At 40.2% G+C, this 17,954-nt stretch overlaps 1 protein-coding gene across 1 annotated transcript in view; it reads left to right on the top strand.

Moving 5' to 3' along the window:
- The window catches only part of THSD7B (thrombospondin type 1 domain containing 7B), a 1,641,422-nt gene that overhangs the window by 453,352 nt on the left and 1,170,116 nt on the right, over positions 1-17,954 (top strand). The window contains exons 12-14 of the mRNA XM_081579094.1: positions 3,919-4,037; positions 6,816-6,905; positions 8,957-9,145. The gene's annotated coding sequence lies outside the window, so the exon portion shown is untranslated. The remainder of the gene's footprint in view (positions 1-3,918; positions 4,038-6,815; positions 6,906-8,956; positions 9,146-17,954) is intronic.

Genomic DNA, 17,954 nt, shown 5'->3' with positions numbered 1-17,954 from the left:
GATTTGTTGGTAAATGTTCCACAGCTGTTGAAATGGAGTTGTCTAGCAAAGGTAACACTTTAATTTGTGTTGTTTGCCGATTTTCATTGTGTAAAATCTCCTGCTTTTAAGCTCCCTATGTGACATCCCTGAATGTGGATTTAGGAAGAGATGCTCACAGTCAAGCCTCATGAGCCTGTGCCAGTACACCACAGAAGGGTACTCCAGTTCCTTGCTGCTCAAAATGTAGTTTCATGAGTTTCAGAATTAGCAGCACTTGAAAGCTTCTAAGAAGTCAGAATCTCAGGATTTACCCTGACTTATGAAATCGGAAGTAGCATTTTAACAAGGTACTTTAGTTCTCCTATGGACGTTAAAGTTTGAGCAGCCTTGCCCTAGAGCCACACTGTCCAGTGTGGTAGCTACTAGCCACATGTGGTTACTTGAAGTGTGGCTAGCCCAAATTGAGACGGTCTGGAGGTTGTATAATACATTCCCAATTTTGAACACTTAGTATATGGCTTACTCTGTTTAGGCTGCTATAACAAATTACCATAGACTGAGTGGCTTAAACAACAAGCACTTATTTTTCACAGTTCTGGAGGTTGTGAAGCCCAAGATTGGGGTACTGACAGATCTGGTGTTTGATAAAAACCTGCTTCCTGCCTTGTGGACAGCCTCTTTCTTGCTGTATCTTCACATGACTGGTAGAAGAAGCTCTGATCTCTTTTCCTCTTCTTTTAAAGACACTAATCCCATTTTGGGGGCTCCACTCTCATGACACCACGTAAGCTTAATCACCTCTCAAAAGCCCTGACCCTTAATACTATCCCACTGGAAGTTAGCATTTCAACATATGAATTTGGGAGGAGACAATCAGGCAGTTCATAACAGTATGGAAAAAAATGTAAAATGTTTCCTAAATAACTTTTTACACTGACTACATGTCAATATGACAATACATTGGGTTAAAGAAAATAAATTATTAAAGTTAATTCCAACTCTTTATTTTTATTTTGATTTTTTAAAAATTGTTATTTATTTTAATTGGAGGCTAATTACTTTACAATATTGTGGTGGTTTTGGCCATATATCGACAAGAATCAGCCATGGGTGTCCATGTGTCCCCTCATCCTGAACCCCACTTCCATCTCCCACCCCACCCCATCCCTGTCGGTTGTCCCAGAGCACCAGCTTTGAGTACCCTGCTTCATGAATCAAACTTGCACTGGCCATCTCTTTTACTTTGTTTTTTTAATGTAGCCTCTAGAAAATTTAAAACTTCTGTTGTGGCACATATTGTACTGGACAGCACCGCTCTGAATCATAGCATCCCTAAAACTCTGATAGTTCTGTATGCCCCTTGGGCCTGTCTTTTTCTCAACTTCAAGTTGACCCAGGCATTTCTAATAATACAACCAGCTGCCCAAAGCCACACTGCTGGTAATAGCTAAAATCACTTCCCTCTTTTTCCTTACTACTGCTCTTGTGCCCCAACTCTATAGACCCAAAAGACATTAGTAAACTAAAATAAATTATTAGTTCTTTGCCACTGAAAGCTCAAGGATATTCTATGTCCAGAATAGGGGAGGATTCCAGAAGTGAGAAATTTCTTCTGACTTCTTCTTACATCCATTGTTATCCAGCAACAGTGTGTCAGGCTGAGCATTTCCAGCGCCTCAGTGATCTCTCAGGGACTCATCTCTGTGACAAAGAAAGAGTCACTAAATAACTCCCATTTCTAATAAACAGCCTAAGGGTGGGTGCACCATGGCTCAGCACATTAACCATATTTACCACCTGAGAGACAGAGAGCAACCTGTCTCGTTTGATGAGGAAGCTATAAAGTTTTAGTGAATGCGGAGTAAATCAAGGCTTCCAGTTGCCTTGTAAAAATGTACTGCCTCACGCTGCATCTCACCCTTCACTCGCATGGGTGTATTTTTATTCCTCTGAATAAATAAAACATGATTCAAAGCCACCCTCTTTTCTTAACTCCTAGTGCTGGGCTCAACAACCCCAAAATTAAAGTTGGCATTGTGTTTCTGATGAGGCCTGAACATAAGTGTGAAACATCTAAAATACTTGAAAGGTGAAAATGGCTTTAAGTTGAGGGGGGATGAAAAAGAGGACTCATTCTCCAGTCCCTTTGAGAGGACATGCACAGTACCTGCTCTAGTCCTGGGCACAAAATAAGATCACAAAGCAGGTGCTTCACCTTTAGTCTCATGTGTTAGAGGCCAGAGCACCTGACAACCAAGAAGTCAAATAGACAACCAGCTTTTAAAATTGATTCACAAGATCAGTGGGAAGTGCTTAACTGTGTTCTATAGTCACGTGAATAGGGTGAATATTTGGAGCCATTAGATTTTGTGGGTTGATATCAGTCAGCCAATTTCTTCCTTTGTCACCCAGAGTGTTTCAGACAGAAGCTACTTTGTTGGCTATTATAACTCTGGTCTGTCTCTCTTTTTTCTGAACTCTAATTTTGGAGCTGATATGCAGAGAAAAGCAAGAATCAAGTGTCTTGTAGAGACTAGGAGGGTCCTGTGGTGAGATGTGGGGTGATGTCTGAGCTGACCAGTCCCATGGGACTGGGGCTGGGGCAGGGGGTAGTGCCCAGAAGCAGAGGACAGATAATGGTGGGAAGTTGCCAAGTTTGAGCTGCGGAAGTGTGTTCAAGGTGAAAATTAAACTCTGCAACACTTGAATCAAAAACTGGGAGTGGAAGTGGTGCTTACAGATGCCTGGCAACTGGAACAAGGAAGGTGAACGGAAGTGGTCAGGGTGAAGATCAGACCAAGCAGGTTCACGCTTCTGTTTGGGTCCATGAACCACTGGTAAACCTTTTTCTGGATAGCAGCATTTGACCAAGAATATTATCTGTTTTATCTGATTCTTATCATTTCTATTTATATATTTTTGTTTTACTTTAATGGTAACTTTTAGAGGGCATGTCCCCTTTTATGTATTTGTAAATTCTGTGTGAAATTTCTGCTCATTGGCATTATGTTTATGTCACAATTTTATATAAATTTTATATAAAACACAATTTTATATAAAACACAGTTTTATATAAAACATCAAAATTTAGAATAGCAGGCAATAAATAACACTGTATTCTAAAGGGAGAAATGGACATGGTCCCCTGACCCTAAAAAGACAACACAGAAAGATGACAGAAACCATAGTGCTTCCTTATCCTGTATAAGACAGCCTGGACAGTGGGAAGGATGTGAGTTGTGGGTTGTAGACTTTGGGGAGGCATTTATTCTCTACTCTTTGAAGGAGCTTTTCTCCCAAGTCAAATGAGAGTGCTGTTTGTTGAGATTATGGAGTTCCCACAAGAAGAGGAGACTAGCACTCCCATCCCCATCTAGTTGGGTTCATGTGGAGAATCCATGGGTCTACTCTTGGCCACCTTTGGGGAAGAGTGTGATAGAGTGAGAAAGGTCTCGGCCACCTGATATATATCCTGGAGGGCATGTGAGAACAGAACCATGTCTCCCTACTGCCTGGAGAGTCCTGAAGTCCAGATGTTGTCTAGAGCAGTCATAATGGCAAGAGGAGGAGAGAGAGCAATATTGGGGTGGCCTGCATGCCACATTTGACTCCAAGGATGAGTGAGTTTTCTTTGCTTATTGCAGAAAGTACTGGATTAGACCTTCTTACAGCTCCCTGCCAGACTGTGGGAGCAGGATAAGATACTACGGATGTACAACCTAGGATAGGAATGGAGGAAAATGTTAAAGAGTTCAGCCAGAGAGTGAATCATCTTGTGAAGGAACTAGGAAAAGGTCCCCAAAGAAATCACTCTTGCAATCCATAACAGAGCCAGCACTGGAGTACCTCTGCCCCCTGGGGGCATTGGTAGTCTGCCCATAGGGAATCAGAACAATGGCATGATGATATATAAAGTCCTTCTTACCTTTCTTCTAGTCACATGCCCAGTAAGAGTCAGAAAAAGAGAGAAGAGATGGAAGAAGAGAAAAAGTCAGACCACACCTCCTTAACCGCTTCTGACCTTTACCCAAGGCTTGGGACTGAGCAAAGAGCAGGTTGGAAGCTTTAAATTGCCTGTGAGATTCAAGTTTGAATTTATATTGAATGGTACTTACTTTTTTTAAAATTAAAAGAGGAGTCAATTCCAGAATGGCACTAGTTCTTTTGTAAATAAAGGTGCATAGAAAGTTTTTGGCTCAAACTCAACTGTCATAAAGGGGTGATTTGGCAGAGAAGGGAGAAGGCAGTGGTCGGGGAGAAAAATAAAACTTTTTCAAGCTTAGACTTTATTGAGACTTTCCAGAATATTCAAAAAAACCTGTTAAGATAGTTCTTCCACTGTTTTCATGGCATGGGACAATAGAAAATGGTAATTCCATTTGTAAGGGAAACTGAGGCAAAGACATGCCTACTTGTGCCTGGAGGTCGCTATTGGCCGCTGGTTGAGGATTTTCAGCCTCACCCCCCCAACCCAGGCCCTTCCCAAAGGGCTGATGACCATGTCCATGGATTGGGACACTTTATTTTACACTTAGAAGTGTAAGCTCAGAGTGACTAGGAGAATACCTTGTCTTCCTTTAAATTAATAGCAGAAGGGATAATTTTTATCCTTTTATCCTACTTAGAATTGCCTATGGAAACCCCAAGATTTAAATTCTTATCTGCATATAAGTGTAGAAGCAGTAGAGAATAATGGAACAAATATTGGCTTAGGAGACAAAGTTCCATTGTCAATGGCCAGCTATTTATCTTGGGCAGGACATTAATCTAGCTGGGTTTTTGTTTCCTTAATTGTAAAATGAGGGGTTTGCAGATCACGTGTTTAATAAATGGCAGTGGACTGGGCACACACACAGTTATCATGAGCACCATCATCGTCCCTCTCTAAGACTGAGCAGTAAAGGGAAAGAGCAATAATCATCTGGTTAAATTAGTTCATCAAATTTTGATTGGATCTCTGCCACACATGGGGCATAAAAGGCTATTATGAAGTTCCCTGAAGCATGTAAAGTGGGACATTTTTTCCCCTAAGGCTGCAGAACTCTCCAACATCCTCAGTGTCATTCTGTAGGACACATGATATATGGTCACATGTCTCTCTGTGGCCTCTGAGATGTTTTCTGCAGTATTTGTTTATTCCATGCAGCAGCATATACAGGCCACCCATTGGGTGAGGAGTGGGGTTGATTCCCTGCCACTGCCAGTCCCAGTCCTCACATCTCCACTCCTCTGGTTTCTACAGGCACCCAAAGGAGGCAATATGTCTAGTGGAGTGTCACTTTCATCTGATGCCTGAAATATTAGAAATAGATTTGGGATATCCATGATCTGTCAGTACTGTGTTAGGTTAAATATCAAAATTTAGCTGCTGTTTGCCCAAATGTCTTGAAATTATTATTTGAGGGGAGAGTGGTATATATGTCCAGTAGAAATGGGGATCACTTTATATGCATTCATTTTTCTCAGGCAAGGAATTCATAGGCAGTAATCTGGGAACTTAACTTTTCTTAACTTTTAACTTAACTTTTCTGTCTTGGGAGCTGACCTCAGTGAATTAATAAATATCAGGTACTTTGTTGGTTGCCTCCTTATCTTCTTCCTTCATTTTATCCCACCATTTTGATTTGGGTTCCCCTGAAAGTAGAGCTTTGAGAGTAGGCTCTGGGTGCATGTGATTTATTTTGGAGGTGATCCTAAAAGAGGAGTGAGAAAACAAAGACAATGAGTCAGGAAAGGAAGGAAGTCAAGCAAAAGCATTATTGAACTCATTGCTTCCAGCACCATCCACTGGAAATATGAAAGACCTTAACCTTTATTCACCAGCTTGCTTTCCTCACTGTTTGATGACTCCCCCCAGGGGCATTACCTCTCCTGCATTTTGAACTCCCAGTTCTTTAGAGATGACCGACCATGGGGCAGCTCTTGAGGCATTTCTGACACCAGGAGCTATCCACTCTTCTAGGGCTGAAATCAGATATGGGCTGGGAGATGTAGCAAAGGTACAATAAGAAGTGTCTGCTTATTCTAAAAAGGATTTATGGTGGCCTGCAAACATGCATATGTTAACATATATTTTAATATATATTCAAATGAGTTAAAAATGAGGAGGCAGTAACAAAGTTATTATAAGAACAGATGTCATTTAATCTTGAATGCTACTTAGATGTGGGGCTTAAATAAAAGACTCTGAACTTTGCAACAGTCAACATGAAAAGGGAATCGTGATAAAGTACAAACTTTACATCACTGAAAGGCAACAATGAACAGTTGTTCAGTATAAACATGACTATTTAAGGTGCTGATATCAAATAAAAATTTTCCTGAGCATCCTCAGACAGGACAAGAGGATGTGATGAATTACATTCTGGTCAAAATATTGAATATAAATTTTGGTGTAGTTTTATAATTCTGTTTCTTATATTTGAATATAGGCAAATGAATTCCTCCAGGCTAGGCTCGTTAGGCTCCTCTGTCCATAGGATTTCCCAGGAAAGAATACTGGAGCAGGTTGCCACTTCTTCCTCCAGGGGATCTTTCCAACCCAGGAATCGAACCTGAGTCTCGGGGGTCTCCTACATTAGCAGGTGGAGCCACCTGGAAAGCCTCAAAGCATGATAAGTTAAAAAAAAAAAAAAACTAAGGTAGGGATGGGTAAGGGATTAGATACAGTTCACTTAGTGGGCCTCTAATGGCCCCATTAATAGATGGTTTTAGAGATGAGAGGAATCAATGAGTCAATGACTTTTAGAGTTAGTCTTACCGTGAGTCTGTTTCTTATACCTCTTTTTCTCTCTTTTCTCAACTGTCTCTCTCATTACCATTTATTTCCTTAGAATAGCAGAAAGAGCATGGACTTTGGAGTGAAATTTTACTATTCATCAGTTGCTAATATTGGATAAAAAAAGTCTTATCTTTACCCTCAGGTATGGTACTTATTAGCTCTATTGCCTTTTTCCGATAATAAAAGCAGTGCATTTTCTTTTAGGCAAACTTGAAAAAAAATGAGAAAGAAAAATTTTAAAACCGTCTCCAAATTAACCATCCATACAAAGAAAAGGTGATTAAATTATTACCATGTTGTATTTTGGTAAATTTCTTTCCAGTCATGTATGTACATACAGTTTTTTGACTATATTGTATATTCTTTTTCTCTGATTTTAACCTTATCATTATATTATGAATATCTTCCCATGCTAATGAATATATAATAACATAATCACTTTTAATGGATGCATTATTACCCATCAAATAATGTGCCATTATTGTTTAATCATACATGATTATTAGATATTTAGATTGCTTCCAATTTTGGATTATTACAATTAAAGGCATAATAAATATCCTTGTACAAAATTCTATGGGCTTTTCATCCAAATATTTCTTTAGAATCAACCCTTAGATCTGGAATTTCTGGGATAAATGATGTGAAAATTACAAGGTTTTGATTCATTTTGCCAAATTGCCTTTCAAAAATGTTGTATCCACTTATTCCCCTATCAGCAGTGTATCAGCATGCCTACCTCACAGAAGTTATGTATAATATCCCAAGGATTGAACCTGGGTCTCCTGTGTTGCAGGCAAATTCCTTACTGTCTGAGCCACCAGGGAAGCCCCATGTCAATATATACATAGTATATATCATGACTATAGAATGATTTGGTCTAAAGTTAGCTATCAACTGGGAAGTAAAAAGCACTGTAAGTATTACAGAAAAAGAATTTAATAAGACATTGGTTGCACAGGTGATGGGTAGCTAAGAAGATAAATCCAATGCTATGGACAGAATTGTGTCCCTCCAAAATTCATATGTTACAGACCTAATCTCCAATGTGACGGTATTTCAAGATGGGGACTTGGGGAGGCAATTAGGTTTAGATGAGGTTATAAGGGTTGGGCCTTCAAGATGGGATTAATGCCCTTATAAAAAGAGACATCAGAGTTTGCTTATTGTCTCTCTACACACACCAAGGAGAAGAAAGGCCCTATGAACACACAGCAAGAAGGCAGCCATGTACAAGCCAGGAAGAGGGCCTTCACCAGGAACTGAGTGGACCAGTATTTTGATTTTGGACTTTCTGTCCTCCAGAACCATGAGAAATACATTTCTATTGTTTAAGTCATTGTGTTCATGATGTTTTATTATGGCAACCTGAGCTAAGACCTATGCTAACTCAGAGATTACAACAACTGGAAGGAACTACTCTCCCTGGGCTAGAAGTACAGTGGAGAAGGCAGCATTATCAGAGCCTGCAGTCATCTGAGGAGATTGGAACCATGGCAACCTGTCCTTTAGTTGCTGGGATGACAGAGGAGGTGCAGCCTGAGCAAGAGAGAAATGAGGAGAAACATCCTGACCTTTCCCTTCCCTGTTCTCCAGTCTTCCATCAGAGCCTCACACTAGCACAACAGTGTGGAACAGCTAATGTAGAGGCTTGGGAAAGCCTCAGGGCTGTGGCCCATGTGGTGCAGAGCAGGAAGGGGTAGGCATGGATCTGAGGATGCATATATCCAGGAATGCAGAAGATGCTTTGTTTGACTGGCACAGTGTCTTTGAAATGCTCTGCGGTTTTGCCTGTGGCTGGGGCGTGGTCTTTCAGGTTAGGCTGGGCACAGCGCCAGCACAAGTGATTACATAGCTGCTTTACTGCCTGTTTTAATTGATAGATTATGGAAGGCAGGTGAGGGCATTTTAAGAGTAGAGACAGTATGGGGAAAGCATGGGGGCTGAAATGGTAAGCCACAAATGCCAATTTCTATAGTTTTTCTAAGATAGCCTGGCCGTCTAAAGTTTTAATTTATAAAGGACATAGCCTTGACTCTTAATGTTCCATAGTAAAATCCACAAAATGAACAGGTTTCAAAGTGCATCTGTGTATCTTCTGTGAAAAGCTGTTTTGTATGCATCTGAAATAGGCTGAATTAGGCAGAATGATATTCACATGGGTTCAGCCTCATTCTTCCTAAATTTTTACAGCTTTGTAGAGAGCAGTGTGCATGTAATGACCCTTGACCCTGCGTCTATTACTGACACCAGTCTGTGAGCCCAACGCATCCAGCCAGCATCTCCTCAGGCCCACTGTGGGGGATACAGCCGATGTTTCACAGTGCAGAGAGGAAATGAGGACATTTGAGAACTTTCACCAAGGCCAAGAGAAAGGACAAGGTTAGTCATTTTGGTGGGTGGGCTGGTGAGACCCGAACTACAGGCTTTGGAGGCTTCCTGCCTGTCTGACTGCAGTGCAGTGGGGGCTTGCGCAGGACCACGTCTGCCTGGAAGTGGGGAGCACCTTGGTCTAAGTTAGACAAGGCGCTGTGTGGGCGCTCCTCCAGTACCCAGACTTCAGGGAGTTCTGGCCTTGTTTCTAAGCCCTCTCCTTAAAGCCAACTTGTCCTATTGTACATTTCCAAAAGGAAAGAGAAGTAGACGTTTCTGCTGCAGACTGGACTCCTCCTACCCTTTCTCACCAGGTGGTTCCTCTGCTTTGTTTTCACCTCCTATTTCATGCTCCTGTTCAGTTTTTCTCATTTGTCTCTATTATTCTGGAATAGTCTCTTGCTTTGGGGTGACCTGGTTTGTCTTAAGGAGAGCAGACTATGGCAACGATTCATTCTAACCAACATTGATTGTAGGCGCCACAGACGTGGACGCCTCCAGGACAAGGTGGTCTCCGGAGAAGTTTAAGCAGGGGGGTGCAAGGAGGCCCACCAAACCCACCTGGGGGCATCTCTTGGCCTGAGTGGGTTACAGGCAGTGGGAGCTCAGGGCCTGTGTTATTGATTTTGATATACTTCAAGAAAACTTGGAGACCTCTGTGAAAATTTTTAAAGGTGAGAAATTAATTCTAAAACTTTTAAAAACAATGCGTCGACTATAGAATCTGCTTCTATGTCAAAATGTGGCCCAGGGGCCAACAGTTTGCCATCTTTGCCTTGTGGAGTATTTCCTGTGCTAGGGCTGTGGGCAACAGCAAGGAGAGGGACGCTGTGCACATATCCTGAAGGGGCTTCAGTGGGCAGTGGAACTGGAGAAACGAAGACATGCTATCAAGTGAGATCCCAGGAAAGGCTATGGGTGCCCCCAATGGAAGAACTTAAAATGAAAACATTTTTATTTATGTGATTTTAACACGAAATATTAATTCTACCTTAAACCATTGAACTTCAAAACAGAGAAAAACCTTCTCCGCTGTTCTTAGGGTCAGGTGTACATGATTAAAGGCGAGATCACTTTAATAATGAGGCCTTTTAGCACTTCATGAAATATCAGTAAATCCCCTTGAGGAGATGACAGACGTACTGATTTCCACTCTGAAGTGTTATAGTGAAATTCCTGTGTAAATAGTGAAATGAGATTTTAAAGGATCACTTTTTCTAGGCAGGATGACTAATGAGAGAGGTAATCCTTTAAGATGTGGCCACACACTCAGCAGCCTGATCATTCTACAACTTCCAAAATGTGCAGCTGGGCAAGTTGTGGCCAAACCAGGTGTGGAGAGGCATCTTGGGCAGGGCTCTGCTTGGGGGCAGTTGCAACTGGGCCAGGTGGTGGGAGAGAGGCCAGAATTGGCAGGTTGATTATCTCAGTATCCCTGGACTGGAGCCTCTTCCAAGGCTCTTCACAGGTCGTACTACAGTTATCTGTACTTTCCCTCTAGCAGGACCTGAGCATCTTAGGGCAGGTTCAGTACTGGACTATTCTAGTGCCTCCCAGATCAGATGGTATAAAGAGACATACTGAATGTCAGAAGAATGAATGAATAAGTGATAAATTAAGTAAAAACCTAGGCAGGTGTATGGTATTAGGGAGATTCAATAAGAGGTGGTGGTGCCACCGGCTGGCAGGTGGATAGGGCACCATGAGGGGCAGTTTGGAGGTGCAGTGTGTGGAGACCCTGTTCTGTGGGTAGAAGGTAAAATCAAGAGCGGTCCCTGGCTTCAGGACGAGGGTGGGTCACCATGGCAGGACTCAGTCAGAGACAACACAACCTGGACTCAGGGACTAAGGAGCAGAGCACAGCTTCTAGTCAGCAGGGAACACAGGGTAAGAATGGATGCTCAGACATGTAAGAAATTCAAGTTCACATCTCAGCTCTACTTTTTCCTCAGTGTGTGACTGAGCAAAGTCTTGGTATAGACTTCACCTCTCTGTGCCTTGGTGTCTTTATCTCTCTTTTTTTAAAATTTTTTTATGAAGGACAATTGCTTTTGTTGTTTCCTGTCCAACCTCAACAGGAATCAGCCACAGATATACACATATCCCCTCCCTTTGAATCTCCCTCCCATCTCCGGACCCATCCCACCCCTCTAGGTTGATACAGAGTCCCTGTTTGAGTTTCCTGAGCCATACAGCAAATTCCCATTCCCGTTGGCTATCTATTTTACATATGTTAATGTAAGTTTCCATGTTACTCTTTCCATACATTTCATCTGCTCCTCCCCTCTCCCCATGTCCATAAGTCTATTCTCTATATCTGTTTCTCCATTGCTGCCCTGTAAATAAATTCTTCAGTACCATTTTTCTAGATTCCGTATATATGCATTAGAATATGATATTTATCTTTCTCTTTCTGACTCACTTCACTCTGCGTAATAGGTTCTAGGCTCATCCACCACATCAGAACTGACTCAAATGCGTTCCTTTTTATGACTGAGTAATATTCTATTGTGTATATGTATCACCACTTCTTTATCCATTCATCTGTCTATGGACATCTAGGTTGCTTCCATGTTCTAGCTATTGTAAATAGTGCTGCAATGAACAATGGGATACCTGTGTATTTTTCAGTTTTGGTTTCCTCAGGGTATATGCCTGGGAGTGGGATTTCTGGGTTGTATGGTGGTTTTGTTCCTAGCTTTTTAAGAAATCTCCATACCATCTTCCATAGTGGCTGTATCAATTTACATTCCCACCAACAGTGCAAGAGTGTTCCCTTTTCTCCACACCCTCTCCAGCATTTATTGCTTGTAGACTTTTTGATGATGGCCATTCCAGAAAAAATATCTACTTCTGCTTTATTGACTATGCCAAAGCCTCTGACTGTGTGGATCACAACAAACTGTGGAAAATTCTGAAAGAGATGGAAATACCAAACCACCTGACCTGCCTCCTGAGAAATCTGTATGCAGGTCAAGAAGCAACAGTTAGAACTGGACATGGAAAAACAGTGGTTCCAAATTGGGAAAGGAGTACATCAAGGCTGCTAATTTAACTTATATGCAGAGTATATCATGATAAATGCTGGACTGGGTGAAGCCCAAGCTGGAATCAAGATTGTCAGGAGAAATATCAATAACCTCAGATATGCAGATGACACCACTGTTATGGCAGACAGTGAAGAAGAACTAAAGAGCCTCTTGATGAAAGTAAAAGAGGAGAGTGAAAAAGTTGCTTTAAAACTAGCATTCAGAAAACTAAGATCATGGCATCTGCTCCCATCACTTCATGGCAAATAGATGGGGAAACAGTGGAAACAGTGACAGACTTTGTTTTCTTGGGCTCCAAAATAACTTCAGATGGTGACTGCAGCTATGAAGTTAAAGACACTTGCTCCTTGGAAGAAAAGTTATGATCAACCTAGACAGCATATTAAAAAGCTCTGGGAGTTGGTGATGGACAGGGAGGACGGGCATGCTGCAGTTGCAAAGTGTTGGACATGACTGAGCGACTGAACTGAACTGATTCTCACCAATCTGAGGTGATATCTCATTGTAGTTTTCATTTGCATTTCTCTAATAATGAGCAATGTTTAGCATCTTTTCATATGTTTGTTAGCCATCAGTATGTCTTCTTTGGAGAAATGTCTGTTTAGGTCTTTTTCCCACTTTTTGATTGGGTTGTTTGTTTTTCTGGCATTGAGTTGTATGAGCTGATTGTATATTTTAGAAATGAATCCTGTGTCAGTTGTTTCGTTTGCTATTATTTTCTCCCATTCTGAGGATTGCTTTTTCACCTTGCTTATAGTTTCCTTTGCTGTGCAAAAGCTTTTGAGTTTAATCAGGTCCCACTTGTTTACTATTGTTTTTACTTCCATTACTCTAGGAGGTGGGTCATAGAGAATCTTGCTTTGATTTATATCATTGAATGTTCTGCCTGTGTTTTCCTCTAAGAGTTTTATAGTTTATGGTCTTACATTTAGGTCTTTAATCCATTTTGAGTTTATCTTTGTGTATGGTGTTAGGAAGTGTTCTAATTTCATTCTTTTACATGTAGCTGTCCACTTTTCCCAGCACCATTTATTGAAGAGACTGTCTTTGCCCCATTGTATGTTCTTTCCTCCTTTGTCAAAAATAAGGTACCCATAGGTGCATGGGTTTATGTCTGGGCTTTCTATCTTGTTCCATTGATCTACATTTCTGTTTTTGTGCCAGTACCATGCTATCTTGATGACTGTAGCTTTGTTCCTCCAGCTCCATTCTTCTTTCTCAGGACTGCTTTGGCTATTCAGGGTCTTTTATGTTTCCATATGAATTATGAAATTTTTGTTCTAGTTCTGTGAAAAATGTCTTTGGTAATTTGATAGGGATTGCATTGAATCTGTAGATTGCATTTGGTAGTATAGTCATTTTCACAGTATTGACTCTTCTTACCCAGGAACATGGAATATCTCTCCGTCTGTTTATGTCATCTTAGATTTCTTTCATTAGTGTCCTATAATTTTCTGTGTACAGTTCTTTTGACTCTTTAGGTAAGTTTATTCCTAGATATTTAATTATTTTTGTTGTAATGGTGAGTGGGATTGATTCCTTAATTTCTCTTTCTGATTTTCCATTGTTAGTATATAGAAATGCACGTGATTTCTGTGTATTGATTTTTGTATCCTACAACTTTCCTAAATTCACTGATTAGCTCTAGTAATTTTCTGATACTGTCTTTAGGATTTTCTATGTACAGTATCATATCATCTGCAAACAGTGAGAGCTTTACTTATTCTTTTCTGATCTGGATTCATTTTATTTCGTTTTCTTCTCTGATTGCTATAGCTAGGACTTCCAGAACTGTGTTGAATAATGGTGGTGAAAGTGGACACCCTTGTCTTGTTCCTGATCGTAGGGGAAATATTTTCAATTTTTCACCATTGAGAATAATGTTTGCTGTATGTCTTTATCTCTTAAATGGGGGTATAATTAGTAGGAAGATACAATGAGATGTTCTGAATGAAGCACTTAGTATAGTGATTGGCAGAATATCATTAACGCAAATAGAGATAGGGCTTAATTAGTAACAGGATCCTTGATGTCGAGATGTTCTCGCAGTAACCAGGAGCTAGGGAATTGATATTAGGTGTTTTGAGATCTTCTTCACCCTCACCTCAACCAAAGTATTGAGAATACAATTTCAAAAGCTTCCTAGGATATTCTGATAATTCCCTCTCCATGCCCTCTTCTAAGATAACTTGCATTTTTATTTCTTTAAATTACCCCCTTATCCCAAACTGGTGTAGGTCTCAACATCTTGTTAGGAGATTTTATAGGAGTTGAAGGTAAAACACTCCCATATTGTGGGGACTAAAAGGATATTGGGGCAGGTAGGGCTGATATATCCATAAGACAGAGCACACACAGGGCCTGGAGCCCACAATATTTTTAAGGAGTCATGATAGTATTTTATGTTCTTTTGCAAAAAGAAAGAAAAGTGAACTTTCAGGCTGGAGGAAACGTTTTAATAAATAATTAATATGGTCTTCTTTGTACTGATGTAGTCATAAAATTAACATTTTACTTTTTTATGAAAGAAGTGGCCTACAAAAGCAAGTGAGCAGAGAAGACAGAAGTCATAATGTGGTCCTGGGGACAGGGACCCCAGCAAGTCATGACACTGGTATTTCTCTGAGGGGTATGGGAAGCACCTAGAAAGTAGATTAAAATGCAGGTTCCTGGACCCAGATTCCAGGAAGTCAGATGCAGCCTTTGGTGAGCCTAAGAGTCAACATTTTAATAGAAAGTCTGTACCTCTGAAGCAGGCTGGAGGAGTCTTGAGAAACCCAGACCCTGCTCTCAAGTCAATTGTGGTCCTGTACCTGGTGGTATGATTGGAGGGTGCTGGGAAGATTGGACCCCACTGCCCAAATTGGCAAATCATTAAAGCATCAGTCAATCCAGTGAAAAGAGTTAATAATTCAGCTGACAAGTCTATCTGATTCTGTAACCCAAATAACTGCTGGATTGATCAGATATTTCTCTTGCCAGCTACATATCAGGATCTTTTATGTTATACTCTGTAAAGAGAAATAGTTGAAGCAGCTTTTCTTTAAACTGTTATAATGTATTAGGTCATTGAAAGATGTTACTCTGCATTTAAAACCCAGCTTCAAAAGGTTATTTTACAGAATCATTACATGGAACTTCTGCATTAAACAACAGCACTTACCTTAGTGTCTGCTTGTGTTCCAGTCTCTACAAGTAAGCCAGTTTCCTTAAATATATGATTCCCTTTAATTATAGCAGTTAGTTTGAAAGGTGATAACTAAATAAAATTTTATCCTGCAAAATTTATAGAGTAAAAGCAACATTAAAATAACATTAACACCATAGGACAGACTCAGTGAAGGAGCAAATAGGTAGAAAATTGACAAATCCCTCACCTTAATGACTTGCAGCCACACACTGTTAGGAGACATGAGATTCTTATCTACATTTCCTTGCGTTGGTGACTCTTGCCAATAAACTTCAGTCATCTTTTAATATTGTTTTGTAGCTACTGTTATTGCTGCATTAATGATGCCCTTTACTTTCATAGTTTTTCAGAAGAATTATCATTAGGATTTGGGGGTGACCCATTTGAGATTAAAGGCAATATCCATGAGTTGGTTTTGAAGCTAAAATCTAGATAAGAGACTTCTCACTTTAACAATTCTGTCTCTTTCTATAGAAAATATTTCTAATGACCCCTTCACCACCCTGAAATAAATTTCATAGATGTCTCATCTACCTGCTCGTATACATAAAAAAATCCATACCTTGCCTGCAATAAAGAGAAAATATAAGAGATAAGTAATATATAATACATTAATATAATTTCAAAATGTAAATGCTTTGAGAGGACTATATTGGCAGACATAACAAAGCTGTCAGATGCTTACATCTTTATAAAGAATCACTTTGAATGCAAAACCCTACTTGCGTGTTCCATCAATAACTCAGATACCCAAAAGGCACTTCATAGGATTTTTTTTGACAAGCCCTAATTTTTTTTTTTTTAGAGAAACTATGGGTTCATGGCAAAATTGAGGGGAAGGTCCAGAGACTTCTCATTTACTCCTCTGCCCCCTCACATGCCAACCTCCATTATCAACGTGCCCCATCAGTGTGGTGCATTGGTTACAACTGATGAATCTAAAATGACAAATTGTATTCACCCAAAGTCTCTAGTTTACATTAGAGTTTACTCTTGCTGTTGTCCATTCTATGGTTTTAAACTAATATGTAGTGACTTGTATGCATCATTATAATATCGTACAGAGTATTTTCACTCCCACCAAAATCCTCTTTGTTATTCATAGTCATCACCACCCCCTTTCTCCCAGGCTTGGCAACTCCTGATCTTTCCACTGTCTCCATAGTTTTGTTTTCTCCAGAATGTCATGTAGTTGGAATCCTATAGTATGTAGCCTTTTCATTTTGGCTTGTTTCACTCTGTAGTATGCATTTAAGGTTTCCCCATGTCTTTTCATGGCTTGATCACTAACTTTTTAGTGGTTAATAATAATCCTTGTCTGTATGTTCCACAGTTTCATTTTATCCATTTATCTACTGAAGAATACCTTGGTTACTTCCAAGTTTTGAGAATTATGAACAAAACTGATGTAAATGTCTGTGTGAAGATTTTTTTGTGGACATTTTAACTCCTTTGGATAATTACCAAAGAGTGTGATTGCTGAGTTGTATGGTAAGAGTATGTTTCATTTTAAAACAAGCCACCAAACTAGCTCCCAAAGGAACTGTAACATTTTTCATTCCTATCAGCAACGTGTGAGAGTTCCTGCTGCTCCACATCTTTATCAGCATTGGTGTTACCAGTATTCTCAATTTTGATCATTCAAACAGATAATGGTATCTCATTATTGTTTGCATTTTCTTGATGACATATGATGTGAAGAACCTTTTCATATGCTTAGTTGCCACCTATGTATCTTATTTGGTAAAGTGTCTGTTATAGTTAGAACTGGACATGGAACAACAGACTGGTTCCAAATAGGAAAAGGAGTACGTCAAAGCTGTATATTGTCACCCTGCTTATTTAACTTATATGCAGAGTACATCATGAGAAATGCTGGGTTGGAAGGAGCACAAACTGGAGTCAAGATTGCCCAGAGAAATATCAATAACCTCAGATATGCAGATGACAGCACCCTTATGGCAGAAAATGAAGAAGACCTAAAGAGCCTCTTGATGAAAGTGAAAGAGGAGAGTGAAAAAGCTTAAAGCTCAACATTCAGAAAACTAAGATCATGGCATCTGCTCCCATCACTTCATGGCAAATACATGGGGAAACAGTGGAAACAGTGGCTGACTTTATTTTGGGGGGCTCCAAAATCACTGCAGATGGTGATTGCAGCCATGAAATTAAAGATGCTTACTCCTTGGAAGGAAAGTTATGACCAACCTAGACAGCATATTAAAAAGCGGAGACATTACTTTGTCAACAAAGATCTGTCTAGTCAAGGCTATGGTTTTTCCAGTAGTCATGTATGGATGTGAAAGTTGGACTATAAAGAAAGCTGAGCACTGAAGAATTGATGCTTTTGAACTGTGGTGTTGGAGAAGACTCTTGAGAGCCCCTTGGACTGCAAGAAGATCCAACCAGTCCATCCTAAAGGAATCAGTCCTGAATATCCATTGGAAAGACTGATGTTGAAGCTGAAACTCCAATTCTTTGGCCACCTGATGCGAAGAACTGACTCATTTGAAAAGACCCTGATGCTGGGAAAGACTGAAGGCAGGAAAAGGGGACGACAGAGGATGAGATGGTTGGA

Source organism: Giraffa tippelskirchi, chromosome 3 (genome assembly GCF_054371585.1).
Source record: "Giraffa tippelskirchi isolate mGirTip1 chromosome 3, T2T-mGirTip1v1.2.pri, whole genome shotgun sequence".
NCBI lineage: Eukaryota > Metazoa > Chordata > Mammalia > Artiodactyla > Giraffidae > Giraffa > Giraffa tippelskirchi.
This window is presented reverse-complemented; position numbering and strand designations above follow the sequence as displayed.